General features: G+C 38.2%; 1 non-coding gene across 1 annotated transcript; it reads left to right on the forward strand.

Annotated features, from left to right (window-relative positions):
* Positions 1 to 7,987: 7,987 nt before the first annotated feature.
* TRNAC-ACA (transfer RNA cysteine (anticodon ACA)) lies at positions 7,988 to 8,060 on the forward strand. The gene has a single exon. It is a non-coding gene; the product is annotated as a tRNA-Cys (tRNA).
* The last annotated feature ends 7,361 nt before the right edge of the window (positions 8,061 to 15,421 follow it).

Genomic DNA, 15,421 nt, shown 5'->3' on the forward strand with positions numbered 1-15,421 from the left:
GGACAGAAAAGCCTGGTGTGCTGCAGTCCATGGGGTTGCAAAGAGTCGGACACAACTTAGTGATTGAACAGCAATGTCGTCTTCTGCAGGTCTCAGTAAGACTGATGGTCATGGAGGCCCTCTGTTCAGAAATTGAAGCCTACTTGCTGGGTTCAGTAGAATTGGCCTGGGAGGTCTACTGATGAAGGTATCACTGAAGTGGGAGATGAGCTGCCATCTCCTGACAGAACCAGCTGCCTGGGTTTGCAACTCAGGTCTCTTACACATTGACTTCCTTTTCTCTTACCCTGTGCTTTTTCTGCCTTAAGAGGCATTGGGCTTGTTGTTTAACAAATAAAAAGTGTTTGTGGAATATTTGGTTTGTGTATAGTCATACACAAATCTTAAATGCTTCACCAGTTTAGATAATTTGCAGGAGAGAGGCTACAGGAAAAGGATTTATTAAGCTCCATTGAAGCATTTTAAATATGTAATATTTTCCTTATGAAATAAGTTTTATTAATCAAAATGACTTAAAAGGCAGCCATATTTTATTTTTAATTTTGTTATAAAATATCAAGTTTGAGATTATTATGTTAACATGTCAATAAACCCAGAAATTTGAGAGCTATGTTTGGGATCATTAGTGTCTTAAATGAAGCAGATGTTAGGTGGAAAACATTTAGGCAAATATTAGTAATATTTGACATAACTAGTCATACTCAGCTTTCCTGCACTTCTGTGTTACTTAAAGTGGTAAATTTCCTACTCTTTTTTTTTTTTTTTTTCTACTGTTTCCCATTGGTTTCTATTTATCTCATTCTTCCCAATGTACAAATTCATCAGTCTAGGTCAACTGACCATGGCTTTATTTAGGCTACAGGATAAATTTCAATTGTTATTGTTATGACTTGCCATGTATTTATTTTGCTTTCCTGTAAAAACTTTAAGGTACTTTATTAAATCTGGAGCTAATTTTTATAACAGTGCAGATAAGTTGAATGCATTAAAAATCTTAATAGCCCACCAAGCTATACATAAATTTCATCCTAATCCCTATTACCAGCAATTTTCACAATTAGCTTTCCAGATTCTAAAAATTTAACTAATGAATATGCGTTTTAATTAAAGAAACAAAGGAAATAAAAGCACAAAGTAATTTGACATTAAAACACATTTTAGGGCCATAGCACATTTTCTAAACACCGTCCTAGATTATAGAACAAAATATATTATTTGGGATAGTTTACTCAGGTTTTTTACTAATTAAAGAGGTTAACTCACACTATGATTTGATATCAAATTCCAGAGTACATTAAAGTAGCTTATATCCTCTTGTTTTTTTTTTAATTTATTATATTTCTTAAATAAGAAATATAAGGAAATCTCCTAATAAATATTTAGTTTTCTAAATGATCCAAAGATGAACATTCTTGTAAATACTGCTCATGTCAGGAAATAAAACCTCGCCAGATAGCCCAGAAGTCCACTTTGTGGCCCTCAATCATAACCTCTTCTCAGAGTTAACTCTCCTCACTTTTACGCTAACTATCCCCTTACTTTATGGTTCAATTGAACCTCCATTAACACCAAGATTTAGTTTTGCCTGTTTTTTTTTTCTTTTTTTTAAAAATATTTTTGTTTTAATCCATAAAACTCCCCTCTATCATTTTTTTTTCCCTGAAATCTACTTGTTTGAAGAGCCAGGTTACTCAGTCCTATAGTTTTCCACAGGCTGAACCTTGCTGACTTCATTCCTCTATAGTTTAACACACTCCTTACTTCCCTGGTGGCTCAGACGGTAAAGCCTGCAATACGGGAGACCTGGGCTCAATCCCTGGTTGGGAAGATCTCCTTGAGAAGGCAATGGCACCCCACTCCAGTACTCTTGCCTGGAAAATTCCATGGACTGAAAAGCCTGGTAGGCTACAGTCTATGTGGTCGCAAAAAGTCAGACACGACTGAACGACTTCACTTTCACTTTATGCTTTTCTTACAAATTTGCAGTTGAATCTAGAGGACAAGACAGACGGGTCATGGTGGAGAGGTCTGACAGAATGTGGTCCACTGGACAAGGGAATGGCAAACCACTTCAGTATTCTTACTTTGAGAACCCCATGAACAGTATGAAAAGGCAAAAAGACAGGACACTGAAAGATGAACTCCCCAGGTCAGTAGGTGCCCAATATGCTACTGGAGATCAGTGGAGTAATAACTCCAGAAAGAATGAAGGGATGGAGCCAAAACAAAAACAACACAAAGTTGTGAATGGGAATGAAGCAAGGTTGGATGGGATAGAAGCAAGGTTGGATGCTATAAAGAACAATATTGCATAGGAACCTGGAATGTTAGGTCATGAATCAAGGCAAATTGGAAGTGGTCAAAAAGAAGATGACAAGAGTGAACATTGACATTCTAGGAATCAGTGAACTAAGATGGACTGGAATGGGTAAATTTAACTCAGGTGACCTTTATATCTACTACTGTGGGCAGGATTCCTTTAGAAGAAATGGAGTAGCCATCATAGTCAACAAAAGAATGTGAAATGCAGTACTTGGATGCAATCTCAAAAATGACTGAATGATCTCTGTTCATTTCCAAGGCAAACCATTCAATATCACAGTAATCCAAGTCTATGCCCCAACCAGTAATGCTGAAGAAGCTGAAGTTGAACAGTTCCATGAAGACCTACAAGAACTTCTAGAACTAACACCCAAAAAATATGTCCTTTTCATTATACGGGACTGGAACGCAAAAGTAGGAAGTCAACAAACACCTGGAGTAACAGGCACATTTGCCCTTGGAGTAGAGAATGAAGCAGGGCAAAGGCTAATAGAGTTCTGCCAAGAGAACACACTGGTCATAGCAAACACCCTCTTCCAACAACACAAGAGAAGACTCTACACATGGACATCACCAGATGGTTGACACCGAAATCAACTTGATTATATTCTTTGCAGACAAAGATGGAGAAGGTCAGCAAAAACAAGACTGAGAGCTGACTGTGGATCAGATCACGAACTCCTTACTGACAAATTCAGACTTAGATTGAAGAAAGTCGAGAAAACTACTAGACCATTCAGGTATGACCTAAATCAAATCCCTTATGACTATACAGTAGAAATGAGAAATAGATTTAAGAGACTAGATCTGATAGACAGAGTGCCCGATGAACTATGGATGGAGGTTTGTGACATTGTACAGGAGACAGGAATCAAGACCTTCTCCAAGAAAAAGAAATGCAAAAATGCAAAATGCCTGTCTGGGGAGGCCTTACAAATAGCTGTGAAAAGAAGGGAAGTGAAAAGCAAAGGAGAAAAGGAAAGATATACCCATATGAATGCAGAGTTCCAAAGAATAGCAAGGAGAGATTAGAAAGCTTTCCTCAGTGATCAATGCAAAGAAATAGAGGAAAACAACAGAATGGGAAAGACTAGAGATCTCTTCAAGAAAATTAGAGATACCAAGGGAACATTTCATGCAAAGATGGGCTCAATAAACAACAGAAATGTTAGGGACCTAACAGAAGCAGAAGCTAGTAAGAAGAGGTGGCAAGAATACACAGAAGAACTGTACAAAAAAGATCTTCATGACCCTGGTAATCACAATGGTGTGATTACTCACCTAGAGCCAGACATCCTGGAATGTGAAGTCAAGTGGGCTTTAGGAAACATCACTATGAACAAAGCTAGTGGAGGTGATGGAATTCCAGGTGAGCTATTTCAAATCCTGAAAGACGATGCTGTGAAAGTGCTGAACTCAATATGCCAGCAAATTTGGAAAATTCAGCAGTGGCCACAGGACTGTAAAAGTTCAGTTTTCACTCCAATCACAAAGAAAGGCAATGCCAAAGAATGTTCAAACTACCACACAATTGCACTCATCTCACACACTAGTAAAGTAATGCTTAAAATTCTCCAAGCCAGGCTTGAGCAATACGTGAACCATGAACTTCCAGATGTTCAAGCTGGTTTTAGAAAAGCCAGAGGAACCAGAGATCAAATTGCCAACATCTCCTGGATCATCAAAAAAGCAAGAGACTTCCAGAGAAACATCTATTTCTGCTTTATTGACTTTGCCAACACCTTTGACTGTGTGGATCACAATAAGCTGTGGAAAATTCTGAAAGAGATGGGCATACCAGACCACCTGACCTGCCGCTTGAGAAACCTGTATGTAGGTCAGGAAGCAACTGATAGAACTGGACATGGAACAACAGACTGGTTCCAAATAGGAAAAAGAGTATGTCAAGGCTGTATATTGTCACCCTGTTTATTTAACTTATATGCAGAGTACATCATGAGATACGCTGGACTGGAAGAAGCACAAGCTGGAATCAAGATTGTCAGGAGAAATATCAATAACCTCAGATGTGCAGATGACACCATCTTTATGGCAGAAAGAGAAGAAGAACTAAAGAACATCTTGATGAAAGTGAAAGAGGAGAGTGAAAAAGTTGGCTTAAAGCTCAACATTCAGAAAACTAAGATCATGGCATCCGGTCCCATCACTTCATGGGAAATAGATTGGAAAACAATGGTAACAGTGACAGACTTTATATTATTGGGCTCCAAAATCACTGCAGAAGGTGATCACAGCCATTAAATTAAAAGACACTTACTCCTTAGAAGGAAAGTTATGACCAACCTAGATAGCATATTAAAAAGCAGAGACATTAACAAATGTCCATCTAATTAAGGCTATGGTTTTTCCAATGGTCATGTATGGATGTGAGAGTTGGACTATAAAGAAAGCTAGAGCAAAGAACTGATGTTTTTGAACTGTGGTGTTAGAGACGACTCTTGAGAGTCCCTTGGATGGCAAGGAGATCCAACCAGTCCATCCTAAAGGAGATCAGTCCTGGGTGTTCATTGGAAGGACTAACGTTGAAGCTGAAACTCCAATACTTTGGCCACCTGATGCCAAGAGCTAGCTGACTCATTTGAAAAGACCCTGACGCTGGGAAGGATTGAGGGCAGGAGAAGGGGATGACAGAGGATGACATGGTTGGATGGCATCACCGACTCAATGGAATTGGGTTGGGGTGCACTCGGCAGTTGGTGATGGACAGGGAGGCCTGATATAATGTGGTTCATAGGGTCCAAGGAGTCGGACACGACTGAGCGACTGAACTGAACTGAAATGAACTAGAGGCTTAATCCAACTCAGGCTAGTATTTCCTTTCTTCCTTCCTTCTGTCTTTTTTAAAATTGCTTTATAGCCAATGTGGTGTTTGTCATGAGAGATCACAGGAGGTATTTAATGACAAATTGTCTCATTTGATAAAATTACAAGCCTTTAATACCCAGATCCTTTCATTCACTAGGATTTGTGAATTGGTAAAATTGCAACTCTGTCATTTTTTCTTCTTGTGTTTGTTGAAATATTCTTATAAAGAGACATTTTCCTTCCCCTATTCTTTGGTTATTCAATTCTATAGTTCATATAGAAAAATGAGGATAAACTCTTGATTCCTTCCTTTTATTTATATCTGGTTTATATTTTGAAGCTCTTTTGGCTGAAACTCTCATATACTTTGGACCACAAGTTCTATAACTCATCTTTAAATACCGCAGCTGTGACTTTCAAAAGAGAGAGATGCTTATTTCAGTTTTGGCCACATATTGGAGTTATTTAAAATTTACATTTGAAATACACACCCTGAACTATACAATGATGCAATGCTATGTAAAATCCACTTCTCTCATAATTCTACCTTCACCAGATGTATGGTCAAATTGCCACCTACTTTCATCCATCTTACTTATTGATGCTCTATTATGCATTGCACTTTCCTTTATGCTACCAGTACTAGAATTTGTTTTCACTTCCAGTCACTAGGTTGAAATTATATTAGGCACTTAAGAAATAAGTTATGGTATTTAAACAAAAACTTATTTTTTCCTAAATTTTTCACTTTTTTATTTTACATATCAAAATGGAGAAAGTTCAATATTGAATGATTATATGGGTCAGACGAAACCTGTGATCAAGATGATTGAATCTTGCCAGTTCTGTTTTGTATGCTTAGTTCATCTAATAATCTCAGTGTCATATAGAAATAAATAAGAAACTAGACAGGATGTGAGGGTCCTCAGAAATTGTTGATTCAATAGGAATTGGTTAAGTTATTCTAGCTAAACATGGGCTCTGAAATAAGCATGTCCATTTGGAGTGCAAAAGACTCCAGGATAGAAGACATTTGCTGCATGGCCCCCAAAGTGAAGGAACAGATCTGTAACATTTTCTTGGGTAAGTTTCCCTGGATTCAGTGCCCTGGCTAATACTACATTAAGTGGACGTTGTTGTAACTTTTCTGAAAGTAATAAAAGATAGGAGGAAAGAGAGATGAGCAGAGATCAGATGATGCAGAGATATATTTTTATGACAGTGTTCTTTATTAAAGCAGTGATTTTTAAGCAGAGGAATGATGATCACATTTCCATTTGGGAATCAACTACAGATACAGAGAAGGGCTTAAAAGGTTTAGGAACGTGTGTGGAACACTTTTCAAGGAGGTAATGAACCATTTCAAGTGTTAGAGTATATAGATTGCACACATACTATCTTAAAAAAATGAATGAAATGCCTATATTAGAGAAATATTTAATATTGGATTCTACATTGGGAAAATTAAATTTTCGAAGTAGATACACAGACATGGAAAACAAAATTATGGTTAAACCAAAGGGGAAAGGGGTAGGGAAGGGACAAATTAGGAGCTTGTGATTAACATATACAAGCTATTGTATATAAAATAGATAACCAACAAGAACCTATTGTATAGCACAGGAAACTCTACCCAATATTTTGTAATAACCTACAGAGAAAAGAATCTGAAAAAGAATATATACACGTATAGCTGAATAAACACACACACACACACACATATATGCTTTTTCCCTCTTATGTTCAATAATCACTTTCCTGTGGAGTCATTCATTAAATTTGTTCCTGTTCATTTTCTTTCATGTTGCTGGCTTTTATTAAATACCTGATGCTGTCATAGGCATGCATATCTGAAAAACAGACTGGGCAAGCAGGAAAAGGAAGTGTGAGCAGAATTTTATTTCCTAAAGTTTTCTTTGCTGTTGCTGCTGGTTGTTCGCTATGTCCTGCATCACTCTTTGGTGACCCCATGGACTGTAGGTGGCCAGGCTCCGCTGTCTATGGGATTTCCCAGGCCAGGAATACCTGAATGGGTTCCATGTCTTTCTCCAGGGGGTCTTTCCGATCCAGAGATAGAACCCATGTCTTCTGCATTGGCAGACAGATTGTCTACCACTGAACCATCTGGGAAACCTTGGTATAGAGAGAGTTGAGAGTGGAAGGCAGGCAGGCAGACTTGGATTCAGTCCTCCTTCAGCATCACAAAGCAGAAGCAAACCAGAACAGGAATTAAGCACATTAGTTCTAAAACCAAGTCTGTCTGGTTCAAATCTTGGCTCGACTACCATGTTTAAAAGAGATGGCTAATGGGAAGCTGCTGTATAGCCCAGGGAATTCAGGACATAGATGGATGGGATGGGGGTTGGGGTGGGAGAGAGGTTCAAGAAGGAGAGCATACATATAGTTGATTCATTTCATTGTACAGCAGAGACAATATTGTAAAGCAATTATACTCCAATTGAAAAAAGAATTAACTCCACCACTGATGAATCCCATGACTCGGTATAATTTACTTGACCTCTTTTGTACCTTCATTCTGCTAAATAATAGAATCTAAAACATAGGATTGTTGTAAGTTACATATAAAAACATGTAGACCAGTATCTCAAACTCAATACTCGCTAGTTTAAAAGTAAAATAATAATAATAATAACAAAGATCTTTGTATGAGTATGAAAATATTTCATGTATTTTTCTCTTGAAAAGAACTACTTTTTGCATATTTGTTTTTATTTTTGTCTGTCTGAAAGTATATCAATCCCTTTATTGTTTCTCTTAAAGTCATATCCACACTAAACTTTCCCAGGCAGATATGCTATTATCTTCAGAGCTATTCACCTCCCTGGTGGTTCAGATGGTAAAGCGTCTGCCTACAATGCAGGAGGCCCAGGTTCGATCCCTGGGTCAGGAAGATCCCCTGGAAAAGGAAATGGCAACCCACTCCAGTACTCTTGCCTGGAAAATCCCATGGATGGAGGAGCCTGGTACACTCCAGGGGATCGCAAAGAGTTGGACACCACTGAACGACTTCACTTTCACTTTCAGAGCTATTCTCCAGATTTAGATTTAATGGGACTGTTGCCTGCTTCTACATATTGGTTGTGAAAAGTGGCAATGAGGAAAGAAGGAATAAGAGCTGACTGGCTCAGCTGTTTTATTAATACTAATAATTATGAATAATCAACACTGTTTCTAGCAATCACTATGGCCCACATCCACTCTCTCTGAAGTTTGAGCTTAGAGTTTGAGGTCTCCTACTCTGAACTTTGAGTATTTCCTGAGCTTAAACTAGAAGAATTTCTTATTTTTGCTGCATTCCTTTCCTGGATTATATTGTCAGGCCAAAGTGTTCTTTAATTCATCAATGCAAATCCATCCCCTTTCCTTATTTAACATGTTAGATGCAATATACATTTAAGTAATACCATTGCTTTCCCATTCCATGGATGCATTTGTCTCTGAAAATCTTTATTCTCATTATATATATAAATTCGAAGTTGTTGTCAACTTTCCCATTCTGGAATTTCCGGGTTGACTTCAGCATCCACTAAATTCCTTAGTTCATCTTTACGTATTATAGACATGGTTACCCGCATCTAACCCTTGCTCCTGATTTTCTGAATGTTTATAATTTGCATTTTTGTATTTTAGAAAATATTAGCTTTTGGATTTTTCAAAATTGTTTTATACCATTAAATAGACTAATGGCTAAATATATATTTTAACATTTATGAATGTGGCTATATATTTTTAATATCATTTAATATATTAAAACAATATTTATGTTAATAGAAATTTGAATGAACTATACATTCACTAGAGATAATCTAACAATGGACATTTTCATTTGTTCTTATTACATTTTATTTTATTTTTATTTTTTAAAATATAAATTTATTTATTTTAATTGGAGGCTAATTACTTTTCAATATTGTATTGGTTTTGCCATACATTGACATGAATCTGCCACAGGTGTACATGTGTTCCCCATCCAGAACTCCCCTCCCACCTCCCTCCCCATACCATCCCTCTGATTCATCCCAGTGCACCAGCCCCAAGCATCCTGTCTCATGCATCGAACTTGGACTGGCGATTCGTTTCACATATGATAATATACGTTTCAATGCCATTCTCCCAAATCATCCCACCCTCGCCCAATCCCACAGAGTCTGAAAGACTGTTCTGTACATGTGTGTCTCTTTTGCTGTCTCAGATACAGGATTATCGTTACCATCTTTCTAAATTCCATATATATGCATTAGTATACTGTATTGGTGTTTTTCTTTCTGGCTTATTTCACTCTGTATAATAGGCTCCAGTTTAATCCACCTCATTAGAACTGATTCAAATGTATTCTTTTTAATGGCTGAGTAATACTCCATTGTGTATATGTACCACAGCTTTCTTAGCAATTCATCTGCTGATGGGCATCTAGGTTGCTTCCATGTCCTGGCTATTATAAACAGTGCTGCGATGAACACTGGGATACAAGAGTCTCTTTCAATTCTGGTTTCCTCGGTGTGTGTGCCCAGAAGTCGGATTGCTAGGTCATATGGCAGTTCTAGTTCCAGTTTTTTAAGGAATCTCCACACATTTCTCCATAGTGGCTGTACTAGTTTGCATTCCTACCAACAGTGTAAGAGGGTTCCCTTTTCTCCACACCCTCTCCAGTATTTATTGCTTGTAGACTTTTGGATAGCAGCCATTCTGACTGACGTGAAATGGTACCTTATTGTGGTTTTGATTTGCATTTCTCTGATAACGAGTGATGTTGAGCATCTTTTCATGTGTTTGTTAGCCATCTGTATGTCTTCTTTGGAGAAATGTCTGTTTAGTTCTTTGGCCCATTTTTTGATTGGGTCATTTATTTTTCTGGAATTGAGCTGCAGGAGTTGCTTGTATATTTTTGAGATTAATTCTTTGTCAGTTGCTTCATTGGACCTGGGCTTTTGTTTGCTGGAAGATTTCTGATTACAGTTTCAATTTCCGTGTTTGTGATGGATCTGTTAAGATTTTCTATTTCTTCCTGGTTCAGTTTTGGAAAATTGTACTTTTCTAAGAATTTGTCTATTTCTTCCAAGTTGTCCATTTTATAGGCATATAGTTGCTGATAGTAGTCTCTTATGAGCCTTCGTATTTCTGTGTTGTCTGTTGTGATCTCTCCATTTTCATTTCTAATTTTACTGGTTTGATTTTTCTCCCTTTGTTTCTTGATGAGTCTGGCTAATGGTTTGTCAATTTTATTTATCCTCTCAAAGAACTAGCTTTTGGCTTTGTTGATTTTTGCTATGGTCTCTTTTGCTTCTTTTGCATTTATTTCTGCCCAAATTTTTAAGATTTCTTTCCTTCTACTAACCCTGAGTTTCTTCATTTCTTCCTTTTCTAGTTGCTTTAGGTGTAGAGTTAGGTTACTTATTTGACTTTTTTTCTTGTTTCTTGAGGTATGCCTGTATTGCGATGATTCTTCCCCTTAAAATGTCCCACAAGTTTTGGGTTGTGTTTTCATTTTCATTAGTTTCTATGCATATTTTGATTTCTTTTTTTGATTTCTTCTGTGATTTTTTGGTTATTCAGCAGCATGTTGTTCAGCCTCCATATGTTGGAATTTTTAATAGTATTTTTCCTGTAATTTAGGTCAGAAATTACAGAATTTTTTCCTGCATTGTGGTCAGAAAAGATGCTTGGAATGATTTCAACTTTTTTGAATTTACCAAGGCTAGATTTATGGCCCAGGATGTGATCTATCCTGGAGAAGGTTCCATGTGCACTTGAGAAAAAGGTGAAATTCATTGTTTTGGGGTGAAATGTCCTATAGATATCAATTAGGTCTAACTGGTTTAATGTATCATTTAAAGTTTGTGTTTCCTTGTTAATTTTCTGTTTAGTTGATCTATCCATAGGTGTGAGTGGGTTATTAAAATCTCCCACTATTATTGTGTTATTGTTAATTTCCCCTTTCATACTTGTTAGCACTTGTCTTACATATTGCAGTGCTCCTATGTTGGGTGCATATATATTTATAATTGTTATATCTTCTTCTTGGATTGACCTTTTTATCATTATGTAGTGTCCTTTTTTGTCTCTTTTCACAGCCTTTGTTCTAAAGTCTATTTTATCTGTTATGAGTATTTCTACTCCTGCTTTCTTTTGGTCTCTATTTGCATGGAATATCTTTTTCCAGCCCTTCACTTTCAGTCTGTATGTGTCCCCTGTTTTGAGGTGGGTCTCTTGTAGACAACATATATAGGGGTCTTGTTTTTGTATCCATTCAGCCAGTCTTTGTCTTTTGTTTGGGGCACTCAACCCATTTACATTTAAGGTAATTATTGATAAGTATGATCCCGTTGCCATTTTCTTTGTTGTTTTGGGTTCGAGTTTATACTCTCTTTCTGTGTTTCCTATCTAGAGAAGATCCTTTAGCATTTGTTGGAGAGCTGGTTTGGTGGTGCTGAATTCTCTCAGGTTTTGCTTGTCTGTAAAGCTTTTGATTTCTCCTTCATATTTGAATAAGATTCTTGCTGGATACAGTAATCTGGGCTGTAGGTTATTTTCTTTCATCACTTCAAGTATGCCCTGCCATTCCCTCATGGCCTGAAGAGTTTCTATTGAAAGATCAGCTGTTATCCTTATGAGAATCCCCTTGTGTGTTAGTTGTTGTTTTTCCCTTGCTGCTTTTAATATTTATTCTTTGTGTTTGATCTTTGTTCATTTGATTAATATGTGTCTTGGGGTGTTTTGTCTTGAGTTTATCCTGTTTGGGACTCTCTGGGTTTCTTGGACTTGGGTGATTATTTCCTTCCCCATTTTAGAGGAGTTTTCAACTATTATCTCCTCAAGTATTTTCTCATGGTCTTTCTTTTTGTCTTCTTCTTCTGGGACTCCTATGATTCAAATGTTGGAGCGTTTCACATTGTCCCAGAGGTCTCTGAGATTGTCCTCATTTCTTTTAATTCGTTTTTCTTTTTTCCTCTCTGTTTCATTTATTTCTACCATTCTATCTTCTACCTCACTAACCCTATCTTCTGCCTCCCTTATTCTACTGTTGGTTCCCTCTAGAGTGTTTTTGATCTCATTCATTGCATTATTCATTATATATTGACTCTTTTTTATTTCTTCTAGATCCTTGTTAAACCTTTCTTGCATCTTCTCAATCCTTGTCTCCAGGCTATTTATCTGTAACTCCATTTTGTTTTCAAGATTTTGGATCATTTTCATATCATTATTCAGAATTCTTTATCAGGTAGATTCCCTATCTCTTCCTCTTTTGCTTGGTTTTGTGGGCATTTATCCTGTTCCTTTACCTGCTGGGTATTTCTCTGCCTCTTCATCTTGTTTGTATTGCTGTGTTTGGGGTGGCCTTTCCATATTCTGGCAGCTTGTGGAGTTCTCTTTATTGTGGAATTTCCTCGCTGTGGATGGGTGGCTTGTCAAGGTTTCCTGGTTAGGGAAGCTTGTGTCTGTGTTCTGGTGGGTGGAGCTGGCTTTCTTCTCTCTGGAGTGCAATGAAGTATCCAGTAATGAGTTATGAGATGTCAATGGGTTTGGATTGACTTTGAGCAGCCTTGTATATTGAAGCTCAGGGCTATGTTCCTGTGTTGCTGGAGAATTTGCATGGTATGTCTTTTTCTGGAACTTGTTGGCCCTTGGGTGGTGCTTGGTTTCAGTGTAGGTATTGAGGCGTTTGATGAGCTTCTATTGATTAATGTTCCCTGGGGTCAGGAGTTCTCTGGTGCTCTCAGGATTTGGACTTAAGCCTTCTGCCCCTGGTTTTCAGTCTTATTCTTACAGTAGCCTCAAGACTTCTCCATCCATACTTCACTTTCAGATAGTTCCTCAATCCAGGTTATACTTCCCAAGAGCTATAGGCCCATTCCTATATAGTCAGTGCCAACTACTGGGGTTTAATCTATTGCACCTGTCACTTCCAAGGCAGTTCCCTCTGCTTTCGCTTCTGTTTGCTGGTCTTTTCTGTGTCTAATTTCCACCCTGACACAAGGGGGCGGTGATGGACACTTTTTTAGGCTCACTTGTTCAGTCGTGCTGTGGGAAGGGAGGGATACTGCAAACAAATAACACTGGGGTGTGCTCGCAGTGTCTCAGCCTCACTGGGTTTGCCCCTGCTCACGGCGTGTGTGCTTTCCCAGTCCACACTGCTTAGGCTCTAGGTCACTCTGCCGGGAACTGTCTGAGGCCGGCTCAGGTTTGCTTGCACTTCCCAGGTCTAAGCTGCTCAGGTTCAGGTATTCGGGTACTCCTCAAAGGCCCAGACTCTGTTGGGCCTGCGTTTTGTGCCCTTCCCAGATCCGAGCAGCTCAGGTGACCAGGTGTTTGGCGAGCATGGCAGCTGCGACTTATCACCTCCCCCGTCCCTGCCGCTTGGTTTTCTGGGTGTACAACCAGCACACCTTCTCAGGCGGATGTTGACCGTCCAGAATCCCAAGAAGTTTTGGTTAGCAACAAAGCCTGCTTGCAGTAAGGTAAACGATGCCTCTCTGGGGCCGCGATTGCCCCCTTCTGGCTCTGGCTGCCCTTGCCTGCCTGTCTCCAGCGGGGGATGGGCTAGTCCACAGCTGACTAGCTCTGCTCAGTCCTTTGTTCTGTGAGCAGGCCTGGCAGTGTCTTAGGTTAGGGCTTTTCATGGGGTAGCTATCCCACAGTCTGGTTTGCTATCTCAAGTTAGTTCCCTCAGATTTCCCTCAGGGCATTCAGGCTAGGTCCTTACTCTAAGCAATGCAGCCTGTGCCTCCCTGCCCAGCCTCCGCTTGTTAGTGGAGGATGCAGGTGTCTGCATGGCTTCTCCGCTAGGAGTTACCATTGGGCATGCAATTTGTGGGTTTTAATTATTTATTTATTTTCCTCCTGGTTATGTTGCCCTCTGAGGTTCCAAGGCTCACCACAGACTTGCCAGTGAGAGTGTTTCCTGGTGTTTGGAAACCTCTCTTTTTTAAGACTCCCTTCCCAGGATGGGAGTCTGTCCCTACCTCTTTTGTCTCTCTTTTTATCTTTTATATTTTTTCCTACCTCCTTTTGAAGACAATGGGCTGCTTTTCTGGGTGCCTGATGTCTTCTGTCAGCATTCAGACATTGTTTTGTGGAATTTACTCAGTGTTCAAATGTTCTTTTGATGAATTTGTAGGGGAGAAAGTGGTCTCCCCGTCCTATTCCTCCACCATCTTAGGACCACCTTATTACTTTTTAAAAGCATTTTTTCTGCATAACATCTCACAGACATAAGGATTGAGATTTCTTTTAAAAATAAAATCAGTCTATTTCAAGAACAATGCATTCATTCATGGACCACATTAACCAATCCATAATTTATGACCTTTGTTTATATGTAAGATATTAAACATATGCAATTTAAATCTTTAAGGACAAAGAAATGAATACCTGGTGATTAAAACAGACCTGAGAAATTTAATTAATGGAATATTTTCACTTTTAAGGTCAAAAGGTTATGGCTTAAGTAATGGAATAGATTTACCTGCTAACAGAAGAGACCATTTACTCAGATGATCTAAAACATGTAATTTTTCAGTCTTCTGCCTCACTGTGTGGATTGCAAGTTAAAGTTTCAGTGTGGATGAGCTAAGGATGAAGAGAAATCAAAGCTCTGGAGTGTGATTGTGGTTCTGATGGCTGAAAATGGTGGGGCTCCAATTTTTAAAATTGTTTCATTTAAAAATAAGCATTGAATTTCTACACAGTGTTATAGAATTCTCAGCTTTCTTTGATTTAATTTAAAGGAAACATTTATGGAGCTTAAATTTTTCCTGGAAATTCTATGCTTTGTAACATTTTAAACAAATGTATTTTATACCAAACTCTTCCACATAGAGTGTAGACAAATAGAGAAATATATAATCATCTTTTATGAACTAGTTTTAGTTTGGGGTGGATATAATTGTGTGCTGTCTTAGCCAAAGGATAGCCCAAACTGATAAAGGTAAAATTAAATTCTCAGCTGACTGTGTCTCAAATTAAATGACTACTTAGATCTCAAACAAAATAATAAAATAACAAAATAAATCATGAAAGCATGGAGCTCAGATCCTGAGGCTGGACTTTTTCCTTTTCTAATCAGATACAAAACAAGTTTAAAAAGCCATGAATTGGTCATCAGCTGCCTTTGTTTGTCCTTTTTATTTCCTTTCTGGGTATAAATGTAATAAAATAAAGCAGCCATGCCCTAATAAGGTACAGTTTAATGTTACACGGATTATTCTTGACCTGAAACTTGACTTGTTTTGTTCATTAGGAAACCTACCTCTTA

Source organism: Bos indicus, chromosome 9 (assembly GCF_029378745.1).
Source record: "Bos indicus isolate NIAB-ARS_2022 breed Sahiwal x Tharparkar chromosome 9, NIAB-ARS_B.indTharparkar_mat_pri_1.0, whole genome shotgun sequence".
NCBI classification, from domain to species: domain Eukaryota; kingdom Metazoa; phylum Chordata; class Mammalia; order Artiodactyla; family Bovidae; genus Bos; species Bos indicus.